Genomic DNA, 19,550 nt, shown 5'->3' on the forward strand with positions numbered 1-19,550 from the left:
GGGATCTAAATTATACACATAAGATAATGTAATAAGTTAATATTACCCATGTACATATTGTGTTTTATAAGTTTTTAGGTAAATCTTTTACCTTATGTAGTTTAGTGAGTGGTCTATGAAAACCTTGCTTTAGGTGGAAAAAAGCAATTGGAACATACATAAACATTATCGAATTGATGTTTACAACTTCCATCATAATCAATTAAGGAAAACTGTGCTATAACCCTGTTTAGACTTTATAACTGTTGGAGTGGGAGAGATGGGAAGGGTGTCCTGTCCATGAGGGGATGGAGGGGCAGGGGTATCAGAGGCAGGGTCTGGAATCAAAGTAGAAGTTAGAAACAAGAGGGATAAACGGGTTATTTGAGCTAGAAGCCAGAATAGGGGAGACTAGGGAATATTTGGCAAGGAGGTGTTTTTAAGGTTTTGGATTTCCTCAAGTAGAGGAGAGTTAGTGGAAGGAGAGTGGGTGATGGACTTAGAGCAGCGCTGGAGAGGGGGAAGGTCATGGTGTGGAGAGGGAGTTTGAATTGGAGAAAGGAGGAGAGATGGGTTGGGCCCTGAAATGGGAGGCAAGGGAGAGTATAGCAAGGGTAGAGCATGGGGAGGACTTGGCTGTGCCTCAGGCTGAGGAGCAGGAGGAGGTTGGGGATGGGTTCTAATCAGAGGCAGTTCATTGACTATGGTAGGATCAAAAGCTGAGGTGGAGGGATAGAGGGGAGGGGGAGGGGCAGAGGCTTCTGGTGTGTTGGGATCCTGTGAAACTGTCTTAGCCAGAAGAACCTGATGGGAAGCACATGGGACCCAAAGGGAGGGACTAGCACAGAGATCAAAGAAGCTTGGCTGTATGGTAATTCAGACTGTTTCCCTTTACAATGGCAGAAATTTTCTAAATCTCTCAAAATATTGAAGTCTAAGGTTTCAGTGTCTGGTCAAACAGAGTTATTATCTAACTTGTACTGAGGCCAGGCAGTGGTGCACAGGAATTTCAGGCTTTTTTGGCCTGAGTGTATCTGAAAGTTCTAGTTGTTTTAAGTATTTAAGAAGACAAGCAAGAGGTGTGAGACCCCAAGACTTTAAGTGGGTGTTTCCCATAGTGACAGATTAAGTACAGAGTGAAGAGGAGATAGAGAAAGAACCCAGCAAGAGGGTAGGAGGTAGAGACAGAACCAAACAGATGGGAGACAAAGAAAATCCTCTCTCCATAGGAAGTGGAGGCAGGATCACGAGTCCAGGCAGGAAAGTGCAGCAGACAAGGAAGAGAGAGAGACAGGGAGGGGATAGGAGGAAAAGGGGTTTGGCATCAGTCATGCAAAACAAGAGCGAGGAGAACCAGGCATCAAAACAAAGCGTCCTTTTATTTGTTGCTCGGGTTTGAGTTATTATTTTCGAGTTATTTCCAAGTCCCAGAAGGCAGCATCCCACAACTAGATCATCAGGGAGAGGAAAGTCGAGATCCTGTCCTGGACAGGAAGTAGTGCGTGTTCCTATCTCTGGAAATAGCATCCTATGTCCAGAGAAAGGAAAGGGGTTTCTGACACACATGTGATTTCGAGGCAAGCAAGAGGAGCAGAAAACCCTGCAATGAGAGAGTAGCATGACCAGCCAGTAGATGGAGACAAAGTACAAGGAATGGGATGGGAGAAAAGTGGAAAAAACACAGCGAGCCAGAAGGCAGGGAAGTTTGTGGAACAAGTTGATCCTGAGGTTTATTTGGTAGAGGCTGAGGGAAGATGACCCCCAGAAGGGTGGTGGTTTAGTAGAAGTTTGGTAGAGCCCCAAAAGGGCAGTGGTGAGAGAGAGAGAGGAAGAGAGAGAGATAGGGAGAGAGGTACTTAAAATTAATTTAAATATTTTAGTACCAGGAACCATGTTGTAGATTAAAGAGAGAATATTTTGGCTGAAAATATTTTGCTGTTAATTTAGCATTTTTAGTTTGTATCAGATTTTACTTAAAAATTAGTATGATACCAAATAAATTAATTTTAAGAAGCATAAATTTATGTTGACTGTATATACATACTTAGTTATATAGTATGGTATTTAACAAATAGGATTTTACCCAACCAGTTTAGATGTCATTTTGTATAGGTAATTAGTGGCCTAAAGAAAGAGTTAAGTTTCCATATAGATTTGAGGTATCATCTTTTTCCTTTTTAAGAGCTAAATAACTGAAGGAGGTTAATAAAACCTTGTCAATCTAAGAACATAAATCAGAGGAGATAAGAAGGATAAAAGGAAACATTAACAGATTAGGTTAATAAATAAAATGTAAATAGTACTGAAAATAATTCCATTAGCTAGTTTTATTATAGTCAGTAATAACCTCTGTTGAAATTAATTTACACCTTAGTGGTTCTCAACTGCATAGTGCCTTTACTCTTAGGCTGCTTTGTTGTTCTCCTCCTTGTCACAGGATCAAGGGGCCAGCTTGAACTGAAAAAGTCTTGGAGAACACATTTTGAGATAATAGGCTTGAGTCTGAAGTGGGAAGGCCAATTCCATCTTCAGAGTCAGTGTCTCAGCTCAAACAGCATGTGACAATTTACCAATATAATTAATATTTCCCTGACATTATAACTAGAAAGTACTCAGGGAATGATGGGGCAGGAACATAAGCAAACATAGAGCATCTGAGTATCAGAGAGGGAAATAACTCTATTTCAGAGAAAAACAGGCTTATAATCACAATGTAGAAAGGGGAGGAGTTAAGACCAGTAGAGATGGCGTCTCAAGCCTCTCATAAAGGTAGACTATTACTTTTTACCTCTCATTGTTGTAACTATGTGTTGGTAGTAGCTTGTCTCTTGTAAGGTTTTGGCCCTGGAGTACAGCAAATTTCCATGTGCTCCACAGGTCTAGTCATCATTAAGTGTCAGCTCCCTTTGCACCTTGAAGGCAAATGGCTAGAAAAACTTTATGTTACCTTTAGAAACTAACAAATATACTATGTAAAACAGTAGGAATTTAAAATAGTCATTTTTAGAAATTAGCAAATACCATATAAAAGATGTTAAAATCCAAAATAATTCCTTTAATATTACCAGATAAAGATGTCATTCAAACAATGTCAAAACATAAAAATAATTTCTTTTAAAATATCCATAATTATGTCAAACAATGTAAAAACAAAAACAGTAAATATACCACAGAAGAAGTTAAAACTCAAAGTAATCTCCTTTAGAAACAGGCCCTAAATGATGTTAAAATTTAAACTCCCATTGTATAGATCTAGCATTATAACCTTAGTATGAACTAGAAATACATTGTTTATTCTATGACATCATTAAGAAATGAAAACAAAAACAAACTGCAAGAGAATCCTAGGCACCCCTGGTACTAGTACATTAGGCTTGATAGTAAAGAAGAAAGTACCCTCAGATATATATATTTTTCTATATCTATATCTATCTATTATCTATATTGCCCAAATAGAAAAGCAAATCAAAGGCATCTATGTTTCTCACCAACCATTGTGGCTGTGAATGCAAAGCCAAGTTCTCAGGATCTTAGTTTGTAGACAGAAGCTCTGCTGGGAAAGGAAACTCATGAGGGCAGCAGAAGGAACAGGGCATATAAATCAGTGTTTGTTGGTCTGGAAGCATATGACTCACCTGAGCAGTGCCTGTGACCTTTTATATATCATGAAATTTAAAATGGTTAGGTCTAGTTAGAAAAGTAGGCACCTGAACACCAGTTGCTTGATACCCAAGAGGGCCTAAGATCAAAGTTTGAGCCCCTTTGCCTGAGAAAAGTTTGGGAGAAAAAAGGGCTTCTAAAACATTTTTTGTTTGTGCATGGGGCAAGCCACCTGAAATTCTTTAAATGCTCCAGCAAAGTTGCTCCAGCTGGTTTAGGCTAGTTGGGTCAAAATGGGGAGAAAGGGTCCCCTAAAGGGTTTTTAGCCAAATTTATAAGAGAATTTAAGAATGGGCCCAGCTGGAAACTTATCATTTCATTAGAATGTTAAAGGAAAAAAATTCCCAGGGCAGGCGAGCTGGCAATCTTCACAGCTGCCTGGAGGGGGTGAACAGCGGGAAGGAAAAAAAAGCCTTGGGGTCATGCAGGTTTAAAGCATGCATGGGAGGTCAGACACATGGCAGGCTGGCAAGCAGGCACACAGCAGGGAGTAGAAAGCTTTAGTTTGGGAGAGGGAGAGAGAGGAGAAGGATACTGAACATTTGTATATGTTGGATTAAACGGTATCAGAAATGATCCCAAGTAAAGTGAGGAAGAAAGGCAGTGGAAGAGGACAAAGACAGGAAAAAGTATGGGAGACAACAGATCTTGTAGGCCCAAGGCAAAGGAGGGGGCGAGGGGGTGAGATGCCGGTGGTGAGCGGCCGGTGGGGGAACCGAGGTAGGGAATGAATGAAGCAGGTCCATCACAGAGACCACAGTGCTGTCTGGAAGTGGTGAAAATCAATGGGAAAGGAGATCAAAAGAAGTAGTCAAGGCAGAGTGTTTATGGTGAGGAGAACCAGAAACAGGTGAAAGCAAAGCAGAGGGCTGGGGAGAGGAGGAGAGAGAAAAGAAGTGTACCTGAAAGCCAAGTTAGTGGCATTGGAGAAGTCCAGGCGGGTCCCTTGAAGTAAGAACCAGGATTTGGCACCATCTGAAAGGTACAAATGTTGGCGGAGAACAAGCAAATGGAGGAGGAGGCACCAGGACACAGATGAAACTCCATCAAAATAGGGTTTATTAGCAAAGGAACACATGGGACAGATTCCCTTCAGGGCAGGGAAAATGCCCGCCTTGGTCTTGAGCTGGGGTCTTTTTAAAGGGGAGGCTCCTGCCTCCTGCAGAAGGCGGGAAGATGTATTTTTTTAAAGTTGGGTGGGAGGGGGGAGTGGGAGAGTGGGACTGTTAAAACCTGTCCTCTTTAGAGATCAAAGGGGAAGCCTGCTGTGTTGACCAAACAGTGGAGAAAAGTCTGCTTCTCTTGACTTCAAAGACGAAGGTGCTTATCAGCTAGGTTCCCTTTTCTCAGGAGCATGAGAAGTCCTTGGGATCCTGTTGGTGAGGGGCAGGGCTGTCTGAACCTTAACAGTGTCCACTAACCCATCTCTCGACTTTGGCGCCATCTGCTTTCCAGTCTCTCCAGTCTCTGCCTTCGTTCTTATTCCTTCCATCCCGGCTTCCTCCACACTATTGAACCTACCTAAGTCATCTTTGGGTCCCTTACCGCCATAGCTAACAGGTATTCTTTCACCTTCAGTCTCCTGGATCTTTTGGCATTACAGACAGCCCCCAACTTACAGTAGTTTGACTTAACTGCATGTGGGTCAACTCTGCTCACACAACTACAGCCCATAGGCTAACTTTTCTTGCCATGGTTTATTTTGGCTAGAGGTTTAAGAACATCTATTGAGGGCTTTTGTGGTAGTTTCAATGAGAACTGTCCCCTATAGGATCATGTATTTGAGTACTTGGTTCTCAGTTGGTGTTGCTGTTTGGGGAGGTTATGGAACCTTTAGGAGGTGTGGCCTTGCTAGAGGAAGTGTGTCACAGGAGGTTGGCCTTGAGGGTGTGTTGACTTGCTCCACTTCCACATCCTGTTCTCTCTCTCCCCTCTCCCCTCTGTCCTCTCTCCCCTCTCCCTTCTCTCCCCCCTCTCTCCCCCTCCCTCCCTCTCCTCTTTCTTCTCTCCCCCTCTCCCCTTTGTCCCCTCTCCTCTCTGTCCTCTCTTCCCTCTCCCCTCTCTCCCCTCTCCTTTCTCTTCCCTCTCTCCCCTTTCCCCCCTCCCCCCCCTCCTCTTTCCTCCCTGTGTGAGATTGAAAATGTGACCAGCCAGCTTCCTGCTCCTCCCCAATGCCTACCCTGTCATTATGGACTCTCTCTCTGGAACCATAAGCTAGAATAAACTCCTTCCTTAAATTGCTTTTGGTCTTGGTATTTTATCACAGCCACAGGGAAGTAACTAGTGCAGCTTCCCCATGTACCCACCTGCTCTCAGATGCTGAATAACTTCTCAGGTGACAGTCATGAGACCTGACAACGCAGGCATTCAGTTATACAAAACAAAAGCAGCAAGGACCTAATGCAGCGAAGCAGGAGAATAAGGAAGAGAGGAAATGGAGTCAAGAGAGGCTTAGAAGATAATGTTAACAGCTCCTTTCATTGTATTCCAGGGCCAGTGTTGTAAATTTAAGTCATCTTCTAGACCGTGTGAACTTCAGAATTATCTTTCACTCCACCAGAGAATCGTAAGATTTCAAGAGGACAGCATACCTAATGATACCATGAAAGCAGCCTCCATAAGGAAACCTTTAGATCATGCTCGGTTGTCAGTAACGGCACATTAGACATTCTAACACTTGCACGGCTGCTGTAATTTGCCTCACATGGGTGACTACAGTGCTCCTGGGAGATAATTTACTCCCGTTCGCTTACCGAAGGAACAGAGAAAATACTGTAATATCATTTTTCCCTCATCTTCAGCCAAGGCGTGATCTTTTTAGAGGGGATTTTGATGAAACATTTACAACTGTGGGAAGAGGGAGATGGCAAACAGCCAGGTCACTTACCCTACATTCTTGGGAGGAAAATTTTAAGGCACCTAAAGAAATGTCTATATTTTTCCCTAAGTCACAGAACCATGCTGGATTTTCATAAATCCTTTGCACTGTAGGTAAGGATTGTTTTTCTTCTAACAAACCTACCCTGAATTGCCTGAACCTTCGATCTTTTCATGTGCCCATCCATCTGTTCATTCATCCATCCACCTATATGTGCCCATTCCCATCTCTCACATAGCCATCTTAGGACGACCTCTATATTTAACGTAATATCTACATTTTCAAAATCCCTGCACTCTATGGAAAAGTAGCTCCTTTCTGTACCTGTGTGCTGTCTAGGATACCTATGGGTGCCTCCTTGTCTCATGTGTTTCTCAATAATGCCAATCCGGCTGTGCCCCTACCTTGTCTTCCCAAGATGACAGTGATCATCACTAAAGTCACACTGCGTGTGGTTGCCTTCTCTCACCTCTCTCTTTACTGTTACATGATGTATGTAGCACACCTCCCCCACCCTTCTGGCTGCCTCTTTATAGGTTTGCTTCCCTTTACCTCACGGCTTTCTTGGCTCTCAGCCCGATTCATCTGCATTCGTCTCTTAACCTTTCTCCTTGAGGTGGCTTCGTCTCCTTCTCTGTTAATTTTCTAGGGCTTCCATAATAAAGTACCACAAAGTTCAGCGTCTTAACCAGCAGAGATGTACTGTCTCTGAAGACCGGAAGTCAGAAGTCCAGCTGTTGACAGGGTTGCTTTTTTTTCAGAAGCTATGGCAGGGCATCCGTTCCAAGCCCCCTGCTAAACTTCTGGTAGTTTTGAAGCTGTTTTGGCATTTCTTGGTTTATGGACACATCTTCCCCATCTCTTCCTTCTTCACGATGTCCTCCTTGTGAGCATCATGTGCAAATTTTTCTGTTTTTATAAATATATCAGTCACAATCTCATGTACAAGTGGTTACGATTTTCCACTTATGATTCATGGCTGTTTGCAAGACAGCAGTAACTTGTTTATATGTTGATGACTCTCACTTTGGTGTCTCCATCCCAAACCTCTATTCTGAAATCTAGTGCTGTGGGTCCCCCTGTTACTGGCTGTCTTTCTATGGATGTGCTTCATGCACTTGTCTGAGACCACATTCAGCATCCTTCTTCAAATCAGGTCCTAGTTCTGTGAATGGTGTTTTGTCAACTCAGTTGTCTTGAACGGAAACTGATTCTTTGTATGTATATATGTGTACACATGTGCATGGTACATATGTGAAGGTCAGAAGACAATCTCAGGTATTGGTCAATGGGGTCTCTCATTGGTCTGTAACTTCCCTGTGTAGGCCAGGCTAGCTGGCCTGTGAGCTTCTCAGGATCCAACCATCTCTACCTTCCATCTTTCCAGCTCTAGGATTACAGACACATGCCACTACACTCAGCTTTTCAATGGGATCTGGGCATCCAAACTCAGGTACTTGCTCTTGTGAGACAAGAATTTTGCCAACTGAGCCATGTCCTCAGCCCCAGCAACCAGTTCTTACACTTTAAAAAAATATTTTATTATTTTTATTTTATGTGTATAAGTGTATTGCCTGCATGTATATAAGTGCACCTGTGTCATACAATACCCACAGAGGTCAGAAGAGGGCGTCAGAACTGGAGTTACAGATGGTTATTAGTCACCATGTGGGTGCTGGGAGTTGAACCTGGGTCCTCTGCGAGAGAAGCCAGTGCTCTTAACTGCTGAGCCGTCCCTGCAGCCCTGGTTCTTTTTCTTGCTCTTTATTCCTGTACTCACCTCCATTCATCTACCCAGTCCTATCTATTCTACCTCTGTCACACCTTTCAATTGCACCTCTGTGATCTCAGTACCACTATCTCTTCAAAGTCACCAACAATCAGTCCCTTGAATCACGTCGAATGTCTCTAAACATGTTATGCACCCCGGTTTTATTCCCTCACCATCCATCCTTCACACTGCTGAGCAATCTTCCAGAAACTCAAATCTGATCATCCATTTCTCTGTTGGAGTCCGTTCAGTGGTAGTGGATGTCCCTCCCAGTGGGTGCTGGGCCCAGATAATTGCTATTAGGCAAGCATTGAGCTAGACATCAATGGGAGAATGGAATTTCACTAATTAGGGAAGAGACTAGGGATGGTTAGAATCAATTGTCAAATGAAAAAATCTACAGTAACCTGGAAGACAGACTTCTGAGCATGCCTGGGGAGATTATCTTGAATACGCTGCTAGAGACCCATCTTAACTGTGGGCAGGTACAATTCCTAAGCAAGGGATCCTCCACTGATCCATAGGCTTATGGTTTAAAAGCCTAGTTCCCAAAGGAGAAGATATTTGTGGACCATTAGCACTGGCAAGGGGCTGCACCATGAATTGGCTCCCAGAGGCTGGATTGTCTACCCACTTGACATTTAGCATGCTTTACAGAAATGGCTTGTATAATTGGCTTTTTCCCTCCTGGACTGTAAGAAAATGAAGCTGCGCACCATGCCTTCTTGCCCTTCCCTGCACTTAACAGAGAGCTAAGGCATGCTAGGCCTGTGGTAGGCATCCATCACATTAATTAGTGAGTCATTACAGAAACAGACCGAGAGCCACAGGTTTATTTTGAGTCGAGCTTTAGACTAACAATGAATTATGAGACTGCCTTATTACTGCTTTGTCAAATCCATCAATCAAGAAACTCACAGGGCCATTTGAAAGGAGTGTGTTCCAGGAAACTCTCCAGGGAGAAATTTGTAAGCGGAGGATCTCTGGATCAGTGGTGAGTATTTACCAAAGGTGGTGGGGGCAGTGGTGGCACTGCATAGACTGGTAATGATGCTGCAAGGTTCAGAAGGCTGTCAGGTCCCGTATATCGTGAACAACCTGGTTCAGGTCACCAGGAGATCACTGCTTAGGAGAGAAGAGTCAGTGCCCCGCCATTAGAGAAGAAAGCCAGTGTGCAGCCCAAGCAGGGGATTCACAGAAGCAAGCCTCCCATGTGAAAATCCAGAACTAAAAAGAAATTAGAATCAGTTGTTTATATGAATAAGATGTCATTACTTCAGGCATAAATACTCCCACCACATTTAAAGTATGAGTGTGTAAATGCCATTAATTTATTTGTATGTGTTTGAGAAATGACATATATAGTATTACAAAGAGAAAAGTCATCCTGTAATCTTAACGCCAACATTTTTACTACTGAAGAGAAAGCTGTAATGAAAAATACAGCATCCAGAACTTGATACAACACTCTGGGAGCATGCAAACTATAGACGTATACCAGACCAAGATACATTTTCCTTTTATTTTCTACATATAGCACAGTCTTACCTTTTTTTTTTTTTTTTTTTTTTTTTGGTCTTTTTGAGACAGGTCTCCTTATTTCCTGTAGCCCCAGCTGGCCTGGAACTCACTATGTAGGCCAGACTAACCTTGACCTCACAGAGACCTGCCTGCCTCTGCCTCTGAGTGCTGCCATTAAAGACGTGCACCACCACACCTGGCTACACAGTCTTATGTTTAAAAAAAAATGTCCTAGATTTCTTTTGGGTGAAAGGCCAGAAGAGATGCATCCTGACCCCAAATTCTTTGTGTGTGTGTGTGTGTGTGTGTGTGTGTGTGTGTGTGTGGTATAAAGATGTGTGTGCTGGTACAGGAACCCATACTTGGGCATGAAGAGACCAGAGGAGGATAAATGCATCCTGACCCCAGACTCTGTGTGTGTGGGGGGGGTATGGTATATATCCCCCCTGTGTGTACTCATGTGTGTGTGTGCAGGTATAGCCATCCATGTGCAAGCATACAGAGGCCAGAGCAGAATATCAGGTGTCCTCTTCCATAGCTCTCTGTATTATTTCCTTGAGAAAGGGTCTCTCACTGAACCTGGAGCTCATCTGTTTTTAGCTACTCTGGCTGACCAGCAAGCCACAGGGATCCTCCTGCCTCCCTTTCCCCATTCTCCTCTCCTCTGGCACAAAGGTTACAGTCAATGTGCACTCATGCAGCCACACATGACTTTGTATGTGGATGCTAAAAATCCAAACTGAGGTCCTCATGCTTACACAAGTGTTCTTACCCACTGAGCCATTTCCCCAACCCATCAAACTCTTTTGAGAATGTGTGCATGTCTGACACCTGTGAGAGCTGCCTGAGCAGCAATGGAGGCACTCTGGCAACTGAGGCTCAGGGTAAGGAGCACTATACCCCATACAAGGTCAGCACACATGCCCAAAGTACTGTCACTGAGTGTTCTTAATATTAATGATGTTTCTATCCCCACAAGAGAATGCCTGATCACAACTAGGGAAAAGAAGGGTCCTACTGCGGTGCAAATTACTTTAAAAAATAATTTATTACTTTTATTTTATGTGTATGAGTGTATTGCCCGCATGTAGGTAGGTATACCTGCAATGCCTGTGGAGGTCAGAAGAGGGTGTCAGATCTGCTGCAACTAGAGTTTCGGACAGTTGTTGGCTGCCATGTGGGTGTTGGGACTCGAACCCAGATTATCTGCGAGTGCAAGTAGTGCTGATACCACTGAGCCATCTCTCCAGCCCCTGCAGTGCACATTCCCAAGGAGGACATTCCGGCTCTCCCTAACAAGTATGCTTGTAACTGAACAGCTTTCCAGATAGGTGTCTTCCCATTGGACTTTCTCTGTTGCATACATCCTGCCCCCTCTTACCAGGTTTATTTTAACTGAAACTCTATTTTCAAGCCATCATCCCTCTTTAGAATATCTTGTTTGCACTCCACAGTTAAGAAGCAAAAATTCCCACTTACCTCTGTTGGCAGCTGCTCCAGGCTCTGTTCCTAACCAAACCCTGCCATGCTTTACAGATGGCTGGAATCTAACACCCAGGCAGAAATTGATCTCTCTACTTTCTGAACAATCATATTTCTTTCCAACAAGATCATCGGCTTCTTGCATATTGAAGACAATACAACTGTCTAGCTGAGGTGGGAAGTGTAGTAGAGAGGCGCTTCGGGACTGGACAACTCTGTTCTCGTTTCTGCCTGGGCTGTTAACAGATGCGCTGTCTGTAAAAGGGGAAACTGAAATCCATCCTGCAGTGTTGTTGGGGGACAGGGAGACGGTATTTGTGAAGCATCTTGGCACATAGTAGATGTTAAATAAATGCTGAGCATTTTTATTTTGATGTTGCAAAGCTAGACAATAGTGCTATACTCCAGTTTTAAAGTCACCTATAGGTACACAAACTGTATACTAGATAGAGTAAATCAGTACTGTTTTAGGGATGCAGGCAATAGAAGTACTCAATTGGTAGTCCTTTCAAGTACAGGTTTTAAGTAGATGAAAAATGAATTAATAAACAAAAAGTTTTTAAAATCACTTTATATTAATGTGTAAGCAACCACATTTTCAGATATATATCTTGAAAATCTAGCTTTTAGGTTATAGACATTTATCCCTTATAATACTATAATTAACAAGTCTTGAAAACTAATTAAATATGAAACATAAGGCCTACATAAATACAGATATGATAAAAATGAACATGTTTATTTATAAAATGAATAAAAAATTTTCAACTCTCAAAGAATAATAGTATATGACAGGTAAAATGGATAATGTTGGACAGGGGAAGCATTTTAGTTTTTATTCTATCCTTTTAATTTTTAAGTTTTTAAAGTTGTGTGTATATGATGCATAGGGGGTGGACATATGTCATGGTGTGAGTGTGGTCAGAGGACAACTTCATGGAGCAGATTTTCTCCTTCTACCACCATACGGGTTCCAGGGATCAAACTCAGGTCATCAGACTTGCAGACAAGTGCTTCGCTTACTGAGTCATCTCCCAGGCCCACTTTTAGATCTAGAGAGTACACTGACTGAACTGTAGATGTACCTCACAGGTAGAACTGCAGCTTAGTATGTCTGGGGTCCTGGGTTTGATAACCGGCAACACAACATAAATAATAAACAAACAAATAAATACAATAGATCAAAATGGGAAGTTGTAATATTACTTGTACATGGACCATTTACCATGACAAATGACCCTTTTCAATAATTCTTGAGCTACATGTTTACCTAAGAAGAAGGTAACTTTTAAGAAAATTTCTCGTAAACTAATAAAAACACAGTGAATACTGATGGCAATAGCCTTACTGCAATAGAATATTTTCTAATACTGCAGTCTCAAGATTTTTAAGAGATTTTAAAAAGTGTTTAATCATGTGTATATGCATGTGTCTGTGTGTGGGTATCCAGACATGTGGTTTGGCACCCTGGGAGATCAGAATGTGTTTAATTCCCTGAAACTGAAGTTACAGGTGGTTGTGAGCCTCCAGACATGGGTTCTGGGAACCAAACTCAGATCCTCTGCAAGAACTGCATCCACGTTTTTCTGTTAAGCCAGATCTCCAGCCTACAAATGATTTTTTTAATGAAAGATAAGTTTTCACCTAATCTTTCATTGAATTATTATATCTTTTATTGAATATTTAATTTTTGTATATTTCATACATAAAATCATCTTTATACCCCCTACCTCTTTGGTACCCTCCCATAAGTCACCCCCCCACTGTAATTCATACATTCTGTCATTTGTGTTGAGACCTATCTTGCAAAGTTAGTGTCCACAGATGTCCCTCAGTGAAAATTCATCCCCCAGGATTTAGTCAACCTACCTAGAGTCTCTCCCTTTAAGAAGACCCAGCAGTAATCAGCTGCCAATAATTCTTCGACTAAGATTGGGGCCTGCTGTTCATTTCCACAGTTCTGTGATGGGTTTCTATCTGCTTAAGTTTGCATAGATCTTGTGTATACTGACATCATTACTATAGGTTTGTATAATAAGGTTCCAGGCACCTGTAGGACTATTTCTTATGGTCATGCACCTCCTCCCTGACTCATAATCTTTCTGCCCCCTCTTCCACAATGGTTCCTGAGCCCCAGATGGGTGGATTTTAATATAGGAGTCCTTTCCAAGGACCCATACTCTGCAGACTCTTATTCTCTGCATTTTTGGCCATTTGTGATCTTCTTCATTCCTGGCCCTCTGTGGCATGAGGGAACTTCATTGATGAGAGTTGAATGATTCATTAGTGTTCTCGTCATCCCTTGTTCTATGTTTTGTGAGCCTTGGGTGCAGAGGTTGCATCATAGATGTGCCTTAGACTTGGGCAATTCATAGACAATCTGTGTGTGACCAGTTGTGGAACTCTGTAATTATCTCTGTCTCTTGAAAAAGAACCTTCTTTGATGAGTGGTGACTGGGATATTTGTTTATAAATTTAAAGATCCATGCTTTGCACATAGTAAGAAATCACATTTGTCTAGGGATATGACAACCTTGGATTTTTCTCTAAGATCTATGACCTCTCCAACTTGGCTAGGTTTACAGTACCACACATGAGTTTCCTCCTAGTGAGTGGGAACTTCCTCAAGTTCAATCAAGTAGCTGCTGATTACCCCCAAGATAAAAGTGCCACTATTGTACCAATGTTGTTTGCTGTGCTGGTCACTGATGTGGTTTTTAGGCCTTGAAGTTGGTTAGACTATCAATTGATGCTCTCCCTTAGCAGCTTGTGTGGTGCTCTCCAAAGCTATGAGAGGTAGCCTTTAGGGAAAGTGGCTTCCAGGTTAGTCCCAGCTCTGTTGCTCCAAATTCTGTGTCCAAACTATGTCCTGTCTTCAGCAATAGGGTCTTACCTTCAAGGTCTGGGAGGCAATCAAGAACTGTGAGAACAGCCTGCGTAATTTTGGGGGTCCCTTGGACTACCCTGGCCAACAACTCAAAGGAAGGTTTCTCCTGTCTGGCACTGTTTCTTGTTATGTAGTCATCAGCTATGTTCACGGACTCACATAGGGATACTGTATGTATAATTTTTCAGTAGGCTTTTGGACTAATACAATTCCCTCAGGTTTTTTATACTAGTTATGCAGGAGAATTTCAGATAATTATGACTAGCGACTAACACAAAATAAAAACTCTGGAATTATTTTTGTTTTCGGTGTTTCTTTTTAAAATATTTTATTTATTGTTTTAATTTTATGTGTATGACTGTATTGCCTGCATGTGTGTATGTGCACCCATGTCACGCAATGCTTGCAGAGGTCAGAAAAGGGCATCAGATCCCCTGGAATTGGAGCTATGGATGTTTGTTAGCCACCGTGTGGGTGCTAGGAATCAAACCCGGTTCTCTGCAAGAGCAGCCAGTGCTCTTAACCACTGAGCCCTCTCTCTGGCTCCCAGTGTTTTCAGTGTTTCTTCGGTGACTATGGTATCACCATGAAAAAGACCGTGGCTCTTCCGAAGAACATCTATCAAAAATTATTTGAAAATGTTAAGGCTAGTTTTACAGTTAAATATTCATTTGAAAGAGTTTGACTAGATGAATCGTCCACCAAATCTGGTGCGCCAACCTAAAGGTAGAGACAGTGAGCAAACAGAAGGCAGTTAACAGAATCCAAGAGGTGGGTGGGGAGGAGATTGCTGCCGTCTGGCAGTGGAGAGGCACATGCTGTTTGCCTCGTGATTTGGGGAAGTTAAGGTCTCCAGCCCAGTTTAGAGTAGTGTTTCATGAGACCATGGCTTTTATTGACTTTTTGTGTCAACGGGAGATAAAGGTAGGTAGTAGGGTCCTTAGTTTAAATAATACCCATACGTTTGTTCTCTTATCTACCATATCATCTTGTTCTTGCTTATATAAAACTGCCCTAGTATTTTGTTTTTCACTCACGGTGCTTTCCAAAGACTTTTTTCTGGTTATTCTTCATCAGCTTGGCTTTTCCATTTATCTGAGAACCCCATACCTTACATTCAATGTCTTCAGGCAATTGCTTGACTCCATCAGTAGTTGTGATTCTTCTTTTCCCTTTCGAACTCCCTGGAGTAGATCCCCCGTAGAAGCCACCGCCCAGGACCTCCCAGCCTATCCTGGGAGCTTCATTCTCTCTGCTGTATTCCCACTACTGGTTACAAGAGCTAGACAAGAGTCGGTATAATACACAAGACCTTCCTCAAGATTTTTGACTCTGGGCAGCTAGATTTCTTTCAGGAGCCTAAACCTGTTGACATGAAAGCATAGAAGCTTCTAGTTTTTCTGCAGACATGACAAATGACTGCTAAGTGAGATGAGATGATGCTGAACCCTATGGGGACAGCTGGTGCTATGAGGTGATGGCCTGATTCTGCCACATCTGGATCCTGTTGCTATTTTTCTTAATATTTCATTTATTATTTTTATTTTATGTATATGGGTGTATAGTCTATATATATTTAAGTGCACCCATGTGCAATGTCTGCAGAGGTCAGGAGAGGGCATTAGATCCCCTAGAACTGGAGTTACAGATGGTTGTTAGCCTCTATGTGAGTGTTGGGAATCGAACCCAGGTCCTCTGCAAGAGCAACCAGTGCTCTTAACCATTGAGTCATCTCTCCAGCTTGCCCAGATGTCCCTGAGTTGTTCCTGTCTTTAAGTTGCAGAATTTCTAGGAACTTTCCTTTTCCCTTACCTAATTTAGACTGGATTTTTAATGCATGAAATCAATGTTCTAATTAATGAATGCCACTAGTCATTTTTGTTTCTCTACTCATTGATAGTCATGATCATCGATTCTTACTGAGTACTTCCCCTGAGCCATGTAATCCAAACAGAAGAGAAAACAGAAGGAAAGCTCCACCTGGCACCTCGGGCTCAGTATCTATACTTAGACATAGCTGAGCCCAGTTTCCTACCAAGTGTCCCCAGATTTACATAGCCTGGGTTCTAAACCACTACATGCAGTTTGAAACTCAATTAAACAGGATGCAGAATGTCTCAAATTTTTAGAGTCGATTATCTTAAGTTCCATGGTGTGATCTTCAGCCTTCTCTCACTATTCAGTCTCCTCTGACCATGTAGCTTGGTCCTCAGCCTAGAACTCTGCCTGGTGAAGAGATGACGTTCTCTTCACCCTACAAGGGCATCTTTGCTGTAACCACTGAGTCTTCACTGTTCCAGGCCTGACACGGATTCATTCCCAGTCCTCTTTGTTCCCAGTTCACATAAAATTATGGTTAATGCCTACATAACTGACTGAGAGCTCCATGTAGGCATGGACTACATATGTTTCATTTGTCTGACTTTGCCCATGACCCAATACCTACTAAATAATAGGTACTTAATAATTATTTGTTGAGTCCAATTGAGTTTGGGAGCATGCGAAACCCAACCAATGCATATGAATATTCTCCTGCCTGGATAGATATGAAAAATGACCCACAATGACTCTGCTACTATGGTTCAGGTGAGCATATATCTCTAAGATGCACTGGGGAGATCACCTGGGAGATTTTCAGCCCATCACTCCCAATACAGCTCATTCTTGGTGCCTATTAGAGTGAGTACTATACATAGGTTCACAATCCCTGCTTCTACCCAGACACTCACTGTAGCATAGAAAGTAGAGATGATTTATTTATAATGCTTCACTGCATCTCAAGTGATATTCTGAATATTTTTGTCATGGATGGTTTTATGATAATTGACTAGTATAAGGCCAAGTAGGATATGACAGTGTCTTCATTTCCAAAATTGGAGATGACTGCTCCATGGCTCAAGCCCCCAGTGTGCCTCTAGGCCTGACCATGAAGTTTAAAGTTTATCCTTTGTTATGACAATGACAAAATGTTTCCACTAGATGAACTAGTGCTGGATCTCTTCCACAAATCAGGCAGTAGGAGACAGGTGGCAGCAGGCTATGGGCTATGTCACACAAGGTTTTGGAAGTACATATATCAGAACCTAGTGTGTCCAGTGAAAGTGAGGAAGAAGAAGGAATCAGTGATGTGCCCTACAAATCTAATGCTTCTAGGCTGGGTGTAGCTCAGTCATAGAGCATGTGTTTAATGTACATGAGGCCCTAGGTTTTATCACTAGCACCACAGAATAAGTCTCAACACTTACAATACAGTAGTTACAAATCAGTTGCCAAATTAAGGTAGTCACGGCCAGTATCTTATCTCAACTCCTTCTCTATTTGCTACCCCATCCTGTTTCTAGAATTCTTCCTTCCCATCTGTAATGCTGGGTAATCACAAAAGGAAGCCTGATATTAACCTAGTAAATTATCAAAAGGCACACCTCATGTAAAAATATGGTATAAAAGATACGTGAGGGGCTGGAGAGATGGTTCAGTGGTTAAGAACACTGGCTGCTCTTGCAGAAGACCCTGGTTTGATTCTCAGTATCCACACGGAGGTTAACAACTGTCTGTAATTCCAGTTCCAGGGGATCTGACGCCTTTCTGACCTCCATGAGCATTGCATGACATGGGTGCACTTACATACATGAAGGCAATATACTCATACATGTAAAATAATAAATAAATAAATAATAAAATATTTTTAAAAGATTCTTAGAAGATAGCATTTTTAAAAGTCTCTTAGAGTTTCTGCAAAAGCATCAGTAATCGAGAGTGTACTGATTTCAGTCTTTTGCCACTGAACTTGAGTTGTTCAGATAGAGACATTTCTGCACAATATTCAGTGAACAGTTTGGATATATAAAATAAGAACTTCATATATTTTTGACACTTTAATAGCAATATTAGCATAATGTTGATTTAAGCAGAGTCATCAGTATGTGATGCTTCTGTCTACTCTTTTGGGTAGCTGTACATTTTTAATATAGTATTTAAATAATGAAGTTTAGTTAGGTCAACTTGACATACTTAATAATAAATGATGCAGTTAACTGCATCTTTATATACCTCTAGATTAAAAAAGATTTCCCCAAGATTGAAAAAGGAAGACAAGACGAGCTTTTGCCATGGATGGAGATACCCGGACAGTAAGCTGACACTTTCATTTAAATTCACACTTACGCCCTTCTGCTTGGTTCTTGTTAGCGCTTGATAGTTGAGGAACGCAAGTTTCCTATTTCCTTCAAACTGCTGTTTCTCAAGGTGCAGTCTGATCACTTCCAGTGGTTATCAGCCTAGCATACAACATGATGATTCAAAGCCATTGATAAAAAAGCAAGGATGCTACTGATAGCTTAAGCTTTTAGTGTTCTTTGGACATTTTCTACCATCTTTCCACCATTTTGCCCACAACCAGATACTGGTTTCTAAATACTATTTGTCAAGGAAATAGAGATCCTTGGAAAAATGATTCATTCTAAGAGAGGGGCACAAAAAGTAACAAATGAGGACAGAGTGTCTTATAGTACCAAGAAGTAAAGAAGAGCTTAAAAATAAGTAAAAGGTAAATCAAGGAGAGTATATCAAAGAAACACGGAATCCCATTGGGAGTGATTTGGGCAAAAGAGTCAGCAGTGCAGATTTGATTATAATTCAATGTATGAAATACATAGAAATACATATATGTAAATGAGTCCTTATCATTATAAATAATTGAATAAATAAGAGAATGAAAAAGAGACAAATTTTATTTATAATATAATTTCAGATCATCGAAGCAGATAACTACCCTTGAAAGGTAATTTAAAACCTCCATCTCCCATCCCAGAGTGTGGCTGGATTTAGCAACTGGTTATGAAACAACAGAGCATAGAAAAGGGAGAGCAAGAACCCTGGCCAATGCTACCTTGGCCAGGTGGCCAAGGTTAATATCACTGTTATCACATTGGCAGTACATAGACTGATACTACATATCAAGAAAGATACTAGCGTTCTTCCCCTAAATCTTTGTCTCCAATATCATCATGAGAAAAAGCACACAATAATGGACTAGAGAGATGGCTCAGCAGTAGTAGCACTGGCTGTTCTTGCAGAAGACCCAGTTCAAATCTCAGCACCCACATGACAACTAACAACTATCTGTAACTCCAGTTCCAGGAGATCTGATGCCTTCTTCTGTCTTCTGTGGGCACTTCACAACATGGTGTACTTACACACATGCAGGCATAACACTCCTACACATAAAATAAAAATAAATTAAATAAATAAATAAAATTTATTTTTTGAAAAAGCACACAGTAAATCTCACTTGAGGGATATCCTGCAAAATAATTTAGCATCGTTCCTCAAAGCCATCAAGGTTGTTAAAAACAAGGAAAAATGAGGACTCA

The 19,550-nt window shown here is 41.7% G+C and overlaps 1 protein-coding gene across 1 annotated transcript in view; it reads left to right on the forward strand.

Moving 5' to 3' along the window:
• Slc35f4 (solute carrier family 35 member F4) overlaps positions 1 to 19,550 on the forward strand; it is a 293,950-nt gene that overhangs the window by 244,408 nt on the left and 29,992 nt on the right. The gene's annotated exons all lie outside the window — the stretch shown is intronic.

Source organism: Nannospalax galili, unplaced genomic scaffold, assembly GCF_000622305.1.
Source record: "Nannospalax galili isolate Female #2095 unplaced genomic scaffold, S.galili_v1.0 scaffold336, whole genome shotgun sequence".
Classification (NCBI taxonomy): Eukaryota; Metazoa; Chordata; class Mammalia; order Rodentia; family Spalacidae; genus Nannospalax; species Nannospalax galili.